The sequence below is a fragment of the Garra rufa genome, chromosome 2, assembly GCF_049309525.1.
Source record: "Garra rufa chromosome 2, GarRuf1.0, whole genome shotgun sequence".
Lineage (NCBI taxonomy): Eukaryota > Metazoa > Chordata > Actinopteri > Cypriniformes > Cyprinidae > Garra > Garra rufa.
This window is the reverse complement of record NC_133362.1, coordinates 31,644,344-31,656,276: the sequence shown is the minus strand read 5'-3', so window position 1 is coordinate 31,656,276 and position 11,933 is coordinate 31,644,344. Positions and strand designations below refer to the sequence as shown.

The window sequence follows — 11,933 nt, the reverse complement described above, 5'->3', positions numbered from 1 at the left end:
AAAGAGGAACATGTTGTAATGCATAAGAGAAAAACAACGAGACAAAGAAATCAGGCATACTGATTCATCTTTCCACCTGCGCGCCTGGGTAATAACATTAATGTGTGTGCAGTCACGTTTATTTGGCCAACAGGTTTCCTCCTCCCTTTGGCATTTGTCTGTGTGTGTGTGCTCATCGCCGCCATACTGTGTAGTGGAGGCATCATTTAGGCTTTCTTGTTGGTTTCTCTTCTGCATACACAATATTCGGAGTGTACACAATTACACACACAAAAAAGAAAGCCATGCGAGAGACGGAGAAAAGGCGAGGTTTGATGAGCCGACTGCCTCCAGACATGGCTTCTGCAATGCTAATTAACCCTGCAGGCAAAATCCACCACCAAGACACTAACCCTTAAACATAAACACACACAAACCCTCCCACACACAGGACCCCGGTGCTAACCACGTATGAAAGTTTTACTTAGATGTTGCAGAGTTATTTCCTTTCGCATTTACTTTCCTTCTAATCTAAAAGGTGATCTAATCACTTAATAATTATGCTTAATGAAGTATTTTCAAACACAACAGAGTGCTAGACTTTACATTTGATGCAGAACGTATGTGTTGTGGTTGTTTTTTGCAGTTTTATTCTTTCCCTGGGTTTTTTCACCATGGTACAAAAAATTTGTCTAATATAAATTAAATATATAAGAATATATATAAGGAATATAATAATATATATAAGGTACAGATTTCTATAGGGGACATGATTAAGGCTAAGTTTTGTTTTGACAAACGTTCCTTCTTGTTAAAAATAATACATATTTGGGGTTGTATTTTACTTTTTTTTTATTTTAGTTCATTTCCTTGTACATTTTGTCTGTTCTGAAGAATTGTTTATAATCTCTAACCTATCAGAACATAAAAATACAATATGAATCTTGAGTGAAGCTCAAAATGCCCTCAGAGGTAACACAGATATTATGTAAGGGAAGAGAAAATAGTTGAAGATACAACAGAAAACGGCAAAAGAATATAAAATAGGAATGAGAAGAACATTAGAGGTGTAAGAAGAGGTAATTTAGAAAAAGGGTTGTGTAAAATTGTGAATTTGAAATTATTTGGCAACACACCAAAGGGCGTTCAATTGGAATTTACAATTACTGTAAGGGAAATTTATTGAATTACAATTTAGAGAAATTCAAGTGTGTTTATTTATTTTTATAAATATGTATTTTCCCAGAATGGTCCAAAAAATATAATATACACTACCAGTCAAAAGTTTTTGAACAGTAAGGTTTTTTATGTTTTTTTTAAAGAAGTCTCTTCAAGCCTGCATTTATTTGATCCAAAACTGTGAAAATTTGAAATATTTTTACTATTTAAGACAACTGTTTTCTATTTGAATATATTTTAAAATGAAATTTATTCCTGTGATTTCAAAGCTGAATTTTTAGCAACATCACTCCAGTCACATGATCCTTCAGAAATCATTTTAATTTTCTAATATGCTGCTCAAAAACATTTATTATTATTACGTTAAAAACAGCTGAGTAGAAATTTTTCATGTTTCTTTGATTACTGTTTTTGCTGTACTTTGGATCAAATAAATGCAGGGTTGGTGAGCAGAAGAGACTTTTAAAAACATTAAAAATCTTACTGTTCAAAAACTTTTGACTGGCAGTGTAATGCCGGGTTCAGACTGCACGATTTTCAAAGCAATCGCGTCACAGATGTTTTCACACTGCATGACTATCTGGGGTAGCATTCCGTCGCTGCTGTGTTCACACTGCACGCTGGATCGGGGACAGGGGGTTTCACACTGCATGACTTTACAAGAGGAAGAATCACCGACAACTTTGTCCCGGTCCGCAAACTACGTCTCACAACCAAACACATGCGAGAAGTGACATGGAAACAACGCGAGGTCAGGCGTGCAAGTTCTCAGGTGAGACTGGGATTATTATAAAAAAAAATGGTAGCCCGCAAGAAGCTTGTCATACAAATTGCATGTGCATTCATTTTGCAGCGAAAAGAAAAGAAGCCGAAGCTATTCTTGTTGATATTGTGGTCTATACCTTCGTAACTCCTCCCCCAACTTCCCGCTGGCCTGGATGTTGCTGTCTCATTGGCTGTAGATAATCGCCGATGTGATTTTCAGTCAGTTCACCTTTCACACGGCATGATTTTGAATCGCCAGCGATTCTCTCAGATCGCGTCTTTGATAGTTCACACTGTGTGATTGTCACTCACGTGAACGAGCACCGATTTGCCTGTGATTTCGGGCATTTGTCGGCGATTTCTCAAAACCTGTCGGCGAGTCAAAAGCGGGGCTAAAATCATGCAGTCTGAACTTTTTTTTAACTTTTGCTGTCAAGCATTTTGTCTTTGCATCAAGGTTATATAGTTTGAATTTCAATTTATTTTAAGTCTCAGTTCTTGAGGCTGTTTGCAACCTCAATTTAAATTCAAATCAAATTCAGGAATGTAAGTGAATTTTAAATAAACCAAATAGCACTAACTGACATGGGTTGATAACATCTTCAGGTCATGGCGACCACAACACATCATTTTCATGAGGATTTTGGTGGTGTTGACTCTCTAGAGGACACTTTTTTTTCTTGGAAGTGAGACAGAACATCTATCCTTGCTTGGCATTTCCAGGGAATTGAATCAGGATTATGTCAGCTGCTCTAAGAAGCAGTGCTCTTAAAAGCAGTCTGTTTCTGATTCCATAGAGTGCATTACCATTATGAGTCCAAACCAGCTCTGTGCCAATCTTGGCACTTAGGTGGATAATGATAACGCAACAACCACTGCCACCAACAAAATGCACAAGCTGATTCGCATAGAAGTGGATTAAACAAACAAATCTTCCCCTACAATATCATTGATTCACCCAAATCTTTTTTCTAAACAACCGCAGCAGGCTTAATGTAAGGCACTGGTCAAGCCAAGCAGTTTAATTTAAAATAAGTGAAGTGAGACACTAAGTGAAATTACTTTGGCAAGTGGCTGCATAAGTTTCACATCAACTTAACGGAAGTGCCAAAAGCTCACAAAATCTCTCATACAGACATGACTGACACAGCCACACATGCATATTTAGTTGGTTGCCTGATATATGCTAATTCATGCACATAATGCAGATTATTGAGATAGTTATCGGGCTTCAGCTCTTTGAGAACTGTTTGTCCCCAAACAAGCTAACAAGTGAGCCAGAGGAACAAATATATGACCTCATTCTCCCATGCAGCGTTGCATTAGGCAACAACACTCAGAGAAACAAATATATTAACAAAAACAGCAAGAGCTACCCTAGTAGTTGGTGGCACCGAGGGTGTGAAAAGCATGCAGATGTAAGGCTGAACCACAGAGAACCTTGTTAGTGTTCATTCAGGCACAAATACGCTGGAACTGGCCACTCCTCAATATGAGGGGAAAAAATCCTCCCTTTGGAAATATTGAAGAAAGGAGTTATTCAAAACTAGTTATTCAAAGATGACTCATAGCATAAATGGAGGGAATAAATTTAGTAAAAAAAAAAAAAAAAAAATCTGCTAGTGTGCTGTCTCCCTAGAGGACGCTCAGGAAGCTCCTGGAGGCCATCAGGGCCAATGGAGTTGAAGCAGAGCAATCGGCACTTTGAAAGGAAGCCTAATTAAAAAGCAAAAACACTTGCTTAGACAGGATTCAGAGCAGGAACTTTTTTCTTCATGTCATATTTCTGACAGTATAATGAATCTGTCTAATTGTGAGTATTAGTTGGCTTAGCATGTATATGTGAGCTACTCTGTAAGGCTTCTTGAAGCTCTCATAAAACTATCGTCGTAGCAAAATATACAGAGATAATATCTCCTGCGAGACAGGTTGCTATAATATTTAGGTCAGTGGGCTCTGTACTTGCAGTGGTGGCCAAAATTATTAGAACAATAGTACTTTCACCAGCTGAAAAGTGGTTTTAAGTCAGTTATTTCTATCTTTTGCTATATTGTGTCATTAGGAAATATCAGTTTACTTTTGCCATTAATTGTATTAATCCAGTGAGATTTTGTTGTCTGACAACAGCCAGTGCTCTAAACAGAGATCTGATCTCATCATCATCCAGTCTGTCTGGAATGACATGAAGAAACAGAACAAACTGAGACAGACTAAATCCAGAAGAACTGTGGCATGATGATTCAAGAGACCTTGAACTTATACTTAACTTTCTACCGACACACTATAGTAAAACAGAAATAACTGACTTAAAACTATTTTTAGCTGGTGTTTTAATAATTTTGGCCACCACTGTACATTTGATGAAAGAAACTCAAATTAGCCCAACATAAAATCAATATTGTAGCTTAATATCTATTCTCTTTCTGCTCAAAATATTTGCAATTGTTCCAATCCAACCGTATTCCAGATTTTCCCCATTTACTTTCACAAATCAGAAAAACGCCACTTGGGGAAACTAGAAAAACAACATAACAAATAACATTTCTTAACAATAATTAATAGTTTCCACAATATTTAACAAATTCCATTTCATTCTGACTGCTAAGTGTCTATTAAAGGTCCACTGAAGCACTCTGAAAAACACAGCATTAAGGCCCATTCACACCAAGAACGATAACTATAAAGGTAACGATAAAGATATAATTCTTACTTGCATTACTTTCAGAATGATTTCTTCCAGCTGATGAATGATAGAAACACTGGCAACCAAAAAAAATCAATCCAGCTGTCACGAGCTTGAGAACTTTATAGTTTTTGTTCTTGGTGTCAACAGGCCTTTATTCTATGTGTTAATGTAATTTTAACTGGAACAGGAAGACATATCAAGGAGTCCCGCCCCCTTTTTCCTATATATAAGTTTGGGCCAGAGCTGTTGACATTGTTGCTAAGTCTGCGGTTTACCCTTGGAACCGGGCCACTTTTATACTGCCTCCACAGGATATTTTTTTAGTCCGCAGGTTGAAGTGAAATCCACCGGCCTTGGAGGGGACCAGTACCCCCTGGTCTGATAAGCGATAATGATAGTAATTTTTTTAAAGCCCAGAAGGTGATTGGGCTACTTTTCAGTAGCAATTTGACTGTTTTTGTTACACAGACTTGGCAACACTAGCCTTTAAGCTTGGTAAAGCCAAATTTCCTCGGAATTGGGCTACTTTTATACTGTTTCCGTGGGATATATTTTAGTCCGCGGGTTGAAGCAAAATCCCCCACCCTCGGAGGGGAAGCAAGTTTTAACCCCCGGGTCCGGAACACGATTTTGATAGCCATTTTTTGATAGCCCAGAAGGATATTGGGCCTCATTTTCAGTAGCAATTGGACTGGTTTTGTTATGCAGACCTGGCAACCCTGGCCTTCTAGCTTGGTAAATAGCCATTTTTCCTAGAACGCGATTGGGCTACTTTTGAGTAGCAATTAGACTGGTTTTGTTTCACAGACCTGGCAACCCTAGCCGTTCAGCTTGGTAAAGCCAAATTTCCTCGGAATTGGGCTACTTTTATACTGCTTCCGTGGGATACTTTTTAGTCTGCGGGTTGAAGTGAGATCCCCCGCCTTCGGAGGGAAAGCAAGTTTTAACCCCTGGGTCTGGAATGTGATTTTGATAGCCAATTTTTGATAGACTAGAAGGCGATTGGGCTACTTTTCAGTAGCAATTAGACTGGTTTTGTTACGCAGACCTGGCAACACTGGCCGTTCAGCTTGGTAAATAGCCACTGTTAATAGCCATTTTCCCCCAGAACGCGATTGGGCTACTTTTGAGTAGCAATTAGACTGGTTTTGTTACTCAGACCTGGCAACCCTGGCCATTGAGCTCGGTAAAGCTGCATTTTGTTAACGTATGACAACCACAATCTCATCCATATCGCTATAAAATATAGCATTCAGTGTAGAATTCAAATGAGTCTGATACGTTTTGTGGTCAACGCCGATTTGCACATATGATCTGCTATATGCTATCATGTGTCCGAACTGAAGCAGACTGTGTGCCAGACTTCTTTGCTCCCAATGGAAATCGTATCTACACTGTCTGAATCATTCCCTATCCCCTATATAGTGCACTACATGCCATTCAACCTACAGAAAATACTAAATGTGAACAAGGGACCGATTTCAGCCGCAGCTTCAGCGTCTATTTATAGTGTAGGGGGCGGGACGCTTCAGATTCTAGAGAGCATTTGATTGGACAGAAAGTTTGAAGAGGAGCTGAAGTGAAGGGTGATGTCATCAAAATTGTTGATCCATATTGGTGGAGGTTAGAAACTGTAAGTTTTGAATGCTTGTAAATCTTGTAAATGCAAATTTTGTCATTGTTTTGGAGTACGCTAGCTTATAGACAACCTTAAAGCTAACATATTCATACTAAAAGCCATAAAACTTCTATTTTGATTTCATGGGGACTTTAACAGTGTTTAATATGAGAGAGTGCGATAGTAAGTGAGTAAAATCTGGTTCAGTTCAGTAACAATACAGCTCTGATCCCCTGTTCTCAGCCTAGATGTCTCCTGCATATCCACCCATATGCCCCTGGTATATACTGCAGATTGTTAACACTTGTGTGTCTAATTTGTAACCCTGTTGGCACCCCTCAAAGTTCCTTAATGAAGCCAGCTAAACTGTCAGACTTATTAGGCTTGGCTTTGGAGAAACAGACTTGTGATTTATAAATCCCCAGGGGAAGTAGGGTTTACATTACTTGCTAGTTCTCAGTTACGTCAATATCTTAGTACATCTGTGCTAGTTTGCTGTGACTAAGCTGCGTTTCACTACAGGGTGAGATGCCCACCTTTCCGCATCTAGAAACGTCTTTTATTCTTAGTCTGCTGTTTGTTGGTGGATGGCTATTTACTTGTTTGGAACCATGTTGTCACACAACAAACACAGTCTTGTCCTGTCTGAGCCTGAGCCAAGACTATGGGGAAGTGAACTGCTTATAATCGAAAAATCGAAGCGATTGACAAATCATTAAGAGATTAAGATAAATGGTGAAACAGGCAATTAAAGTAAACCAACTAGAGACCAAACCTCCTATTAGCCCATGTGAGCAGTGTAAAAAGCATACATCCAATTAACTGTAAAATAAATAAATAAATAAATAAGAGCAAGGAAAATAAACACACTCATTATTAATCACATTTACTAACTGAATCTGAATCAGATAACTATTTCTTCAGACAGTATTTTGTCCAGTTTCGTCGTAGATTTTGCTTCCTGCTGAAGAGTAATATTAACAAAACAATATATGCACATTCTAATAAGTCACTTTGGCAGTGTAAGACAAGGCGTACAAAAAGTATACAAGACAAATGTATTTATGTTAATGTAAATGCATTTCTCCATGCCTCCTGAAAGCATTTTAAACAGCAGCAGAATGTTACGTCTCCACTGTTTACATTTACATTTAAAACAAGTTGATTTAATTCACTGAGCAATCGTTTAAAATACCATTCAGTTCTTGCATTTGTCAATTTTTGTAAAAGCAATCTGGAGGCTTTTCTCAAATATGGCAGCACTAATCTAGGTAAACCATTCTGCTTTGCTTAAAAGGCTTTATTTTACAGTCCAGTTAGTACAAAGTGTCAGCAAAATAAAGGCAGTGCGCACACAACGTCAATACAGACCTGTTGGTTTAGCTTGCAAGGAGAATAAAGAGGAGATTAAACCTATTTAACACCGAAATGTGTGCTACGTTTGTTACATAATAATTACATGGTAATTACCATGTAACATACCACATTAAAGAACATTTCCCCTAGAGCCTAATTAAGAGCTAAAATGTTAAAGAGGTTAGAACACTTTTTTTTTCTGAATGTAAAGAATGCTTCTCTGGGGGGTGATTGCGACACATGATGCTGTGATTTAATTATGTCGGACATAAAGGATAATTCATCAGAAGGTGTTAGGGTGTAGACAGCAGTGATGATCTGGAATATGTTACAAACTTTTCAATTCAAACAGTATGTACTCAGACATGCAGTTACAACCTACACTTGCTCATTCAAAAATGTTTTTTAAAAGGAAACTACAGAAAACACAGACACCTCTAAATAGCCTCGTATCAACTTGCCAGGTCCATTTTCTCAATCCCTCTTTTTTTCCTTCCTCTTCCTTCAGCCCCTAATGGATGTGAAAATGGAATTGCATATCCTGGAGATCTGCTGAGTTTCTATTTTGTCTTAACGTGATTTAAACCAAATAATCGTGCTCTCGCCACATGTGACGACACACTTTGATAAGATGAAAATGCAAATGGGTGAATCACACCCTGACACTATAATTCATCCTGTAAGTTACTTACTTATTCAGTCAGTCAGTCAGTCAGTCAGTGCGTGTCTCTCCCGAAGGCAGGTCTTCTTTATTGTGTCAGCCCGCAAACCTGTCCTTCTCCACCCCCTGAAATCCACACTTTTTGCTCTTTACCTATGAACAGCATCCATCACTGTCCGGAGCCCTTCTAGTCTATCAGCGCATGAGATCGGAAGCGTTGAAGGGGGAATGGCAGTGGCTGCCGTCTGCCGAAGGAGCTCCGCTAAGACCGAGCGCATTAACGACACCTGACCGTCACAGACAAAGTGAACTAGTGACACACTTACGTGCACCGCGCTGATGAAATATCGCAGAGATGTCTCCCTCGCTCCTGTGTCTCTCTCGTTTTCCCACCTCTCCACTAAAGCGCAGCGGGAAATTCGCAGCAGCGCTCGCTGAAACCCCTGGCAGAATACATCACCACTTTCCCCTTTATGAGTCACAATGCACACGCATACACACCTCTGATCCGTTCCTACCTGCCACATGCGGAGCGTCTCAAACGAAGGCGCACTTTAAAGCGTTTCTTTTACAGTTTAAACAGTCTTAACTCTATCATAAACACACACACACACACACACACACACCTCACGGCATAGGTAGGCTTACGTGCTCGACTCGTGCGCTGCTGGTTACCTGTGGCTGCTGTTCTAGATGCCATAAGGATCAGCGTCCCTGTGATCAGCGTCTGAGCGATCAGCTAAGAGGAGGAAGAGGGAACAGCCAGCACTCTGTCTCCACGACAACGCCCGGCAGATGCCACACCTCCAGTTCAGGCTCCTCAAGAACAATAAGCGTTTATCGCCACCCTCCCTCTCTCTCTTCTTCCTTCTCCATCCGCCGCTTCCTGCTGTAAAGCCGCGCTCACTCTGAGAGAGTGACGCGCTTGTGTGTGACGTCTTCCCAAAAGCTGGGATTCTGCATGTGTGTCTGTTAGACTGAGTTCCACAAGGGGATTAGGCACTTTTCATCTTCATGACGCACACTAGAAAGAGAGAAAGAGAGAGAGAGAGGGCGAAAGAGACCGGAGATGGAGAGACAGAGGATGGGGTCGTCATGGAGATATTCGTCCATGAAGGGAATGTAGGGTGAATGACATGAGATAGAGACAGAAACGGCACTTTTGACTCAGTTTGGCATCAGAGAGTAGAACCACCTCGGTAAAAAAGGGACTCGTGCTGATTTGCATGCATGTATTCTTGCTTTCTCCTCCTGAGCTTTACTCGTGTAACCGGCTAGCCCTCGGGGAGGCCCTTCTATCGTGCGTCTCAGCCTTCAGATTAAAATAGCTGCAGCCAAATGCCTTAAACCCGCCGCCTTTTCTAAGATTACAAAGCACTCGCTTGTCCAGCAACGTGAGCTTCAATGTGAAACCCTACTGAGCGGACAAAGCGAGGGCAGATTCCCTGATGGTACTTTAGGTAACACAAAATGCCATGTCTAATTTATATTAACATGGTGTGGATGGCAATCTGCCACTGGGAGTATGACAGGCTCTTTATTCTACATACTAAACAAAAGACGCTACAGCCAGTAATTGTGCACTATGTAGAGGGTGTTATAATTAAGCCACTCCCCATCAGGTTTAAGCCTCTCTAACAAGGAAATAATTGACTCGAGGGGTCATCGGCCATACAGATGAAGCCTTGATGTATATGATCTGATAGTAACGAGTTAGTCGACAATGTATGCAGCATGTGCTCTGCCGAATGCCAAATGTGTTTTCAAAGGTGCAGCTGTAATTGTAGAGCTCTATCATCTGATTCTGTCATGCTGATCTGATATCAAAGAGATGAAAGCTTACTGTGATTGCACGTTCCACGAGATGGAATCCCACACATGCAAAGCCGGATACACCCAGAGACAATTACGGCGAGGCTCGGGTGGGCTAGTCCTCAGCACATTACAGTAATACAAAGAAAATCGCATTCTGTTTGGTGCAAGCAAAAATGTTACGTTCACATTGGCGCTTAATCCAGAGTCACTTTTCTATTGACTGCTTATGCTTGTTCTGTACACTCTAAGGGTGTGTTCACACTTGTCATGTTTGGTTCAATTAAAACTAACTCTGGTGCGATCGCTTTGATAGCGTGGTTCATTTGAGTAAGTGTGAACGCTGCCATCCGAACCCTGGTGCGCACCAAACGGACCGAGACCATGGGTCTCGCTTCCAAACGAACTCTGTTGTGGTTTGAATGAAATATGAATGCAACACGGACCAAATACGAAGATGTGACACTATGTGACATGATTTTATGAAGGGAACAAGTGGCATATCCAAAACAAAATGAGTAGAGGGCAAACGTGGAGCAACGAGGAGGTAAAGTGCCTTTTATGAGTTCTTTGTGAGTTTGCAGGTGGTGAAAATAAAATGATATACACGCAACAATGAGTGCACTTAGTCCAGCAGACTTCATTAGGTGTATTTGACTTAAAGCGCTTTAATTCGTATGCACCTTTTTCTTTTGTTTGGAGTGTTCGGTCACAAACTATATGCCATTCAACCCAACAATCAGGTTGTGAACGTGTCACTAATCCTTTAGGTTCGGTATCTTTATGCTCACTGTCAAAAATGCCAGTGTGAACTCTAAGTGGACCAGGACTATCATCTTCCTTTTTGGTCTGGACCAAATTAACCAAACAAACCGAAGTGTGAACACAACCTAAGTATGGTCATTTATGAGAGGGACAACTGTATTATAATACAGGTACTGACAACCAAATGAATATAAAACTGGAATACTGTATACACAACCGAGCTGAATGACTAGTTAATGCAGCAATGCTTCTCTCTTTTGGACACTGACAGCTCGTCGATGTGGATCTTCCTTCACTCTGAGCAGTGCTGGCAAATCACAGAGACTGAGGTAAGTGTCTGCATTCAACCCTCCACCAACGCCATCTCTCATCGTGTTGCTGGTTAGCCTCTGGCTGGTTTGCCAGGTCTGCCAAACAAAACAAGCCCAGTTGCTAATCAAAAGTAGCCCAATCACGGCCAAAACTAGCCCAATCGCATTACAGGAGAAAATGGCTCAAATCAAAATCTAACACAGGCTCATGAAAATATGCGCCTCTATATAAGATTCTGCAACACCATAATTACGTACCTCACTGCACTGTCACGGCAGTTTCAAAGTAAAATGTCTAGAGAGTGTCGCTAAAACACACGCTTAATGCTTGACCATTGCACGTTTTTATTACGCTGCTTGAGGTGCGAACTGTGGCTGCTCAGAAAATCGCATTTTGTTTGGTGGACGCAAAAGTAGTAACAAAGAAATGTTACATTCACATTGGAGCTTAATCCAGAGTCACTTCTCTTTTGACCGCTTAATTCTTGTTCTGTACACTCTAATTTGGTCATTTATGAGAGGGACAACTGCATTGTAATACAGGTACTGACAACCAAATGAATATAAAACCGGAATACTGTGTACAGAACCGAAGTGAACAACTAGTTGTTAATGCAGTAATGCTTCTCTCTCTTTTGGACACTGACAGCTCATCGATGTGGGTCTTCCTTCACTCTGAGCAGTGCTGGCAAATTACAGAGACTGAGGTACGTGTCTAGACTTATTCGCAAATTTTGACATCCACCTGTCTCTCTCTAGCAGCCCTGTGGTCTAATGGCGATCCATTACTGTCCAAAGAGA

General features: G+C 40.5%; 1 protein-coding gene across 1 annotated transcript in view; it reads right to left on the bottom strand.

Annotated features, from left to right (window-relative positions):
* lingo2b (leucine rich repeat and Ig domain containing 2b) overlaps positions 1-9,180 on the bottom strand; it is a 23,721-nt gene extending 14,541 nt beyond the window's left edge. The window contains exon 1 of the mRNA XM_073835105.1: positions 8,920-9,180. The gene's annotated coding sequence lies outside the window, so the exon portion shown is untranslated. The remainder of the gene's footprint in view (positions 1-8,919) is intronic.
* Positions 9,181-11,933: the final 2,753 nt, after the last annotated feature.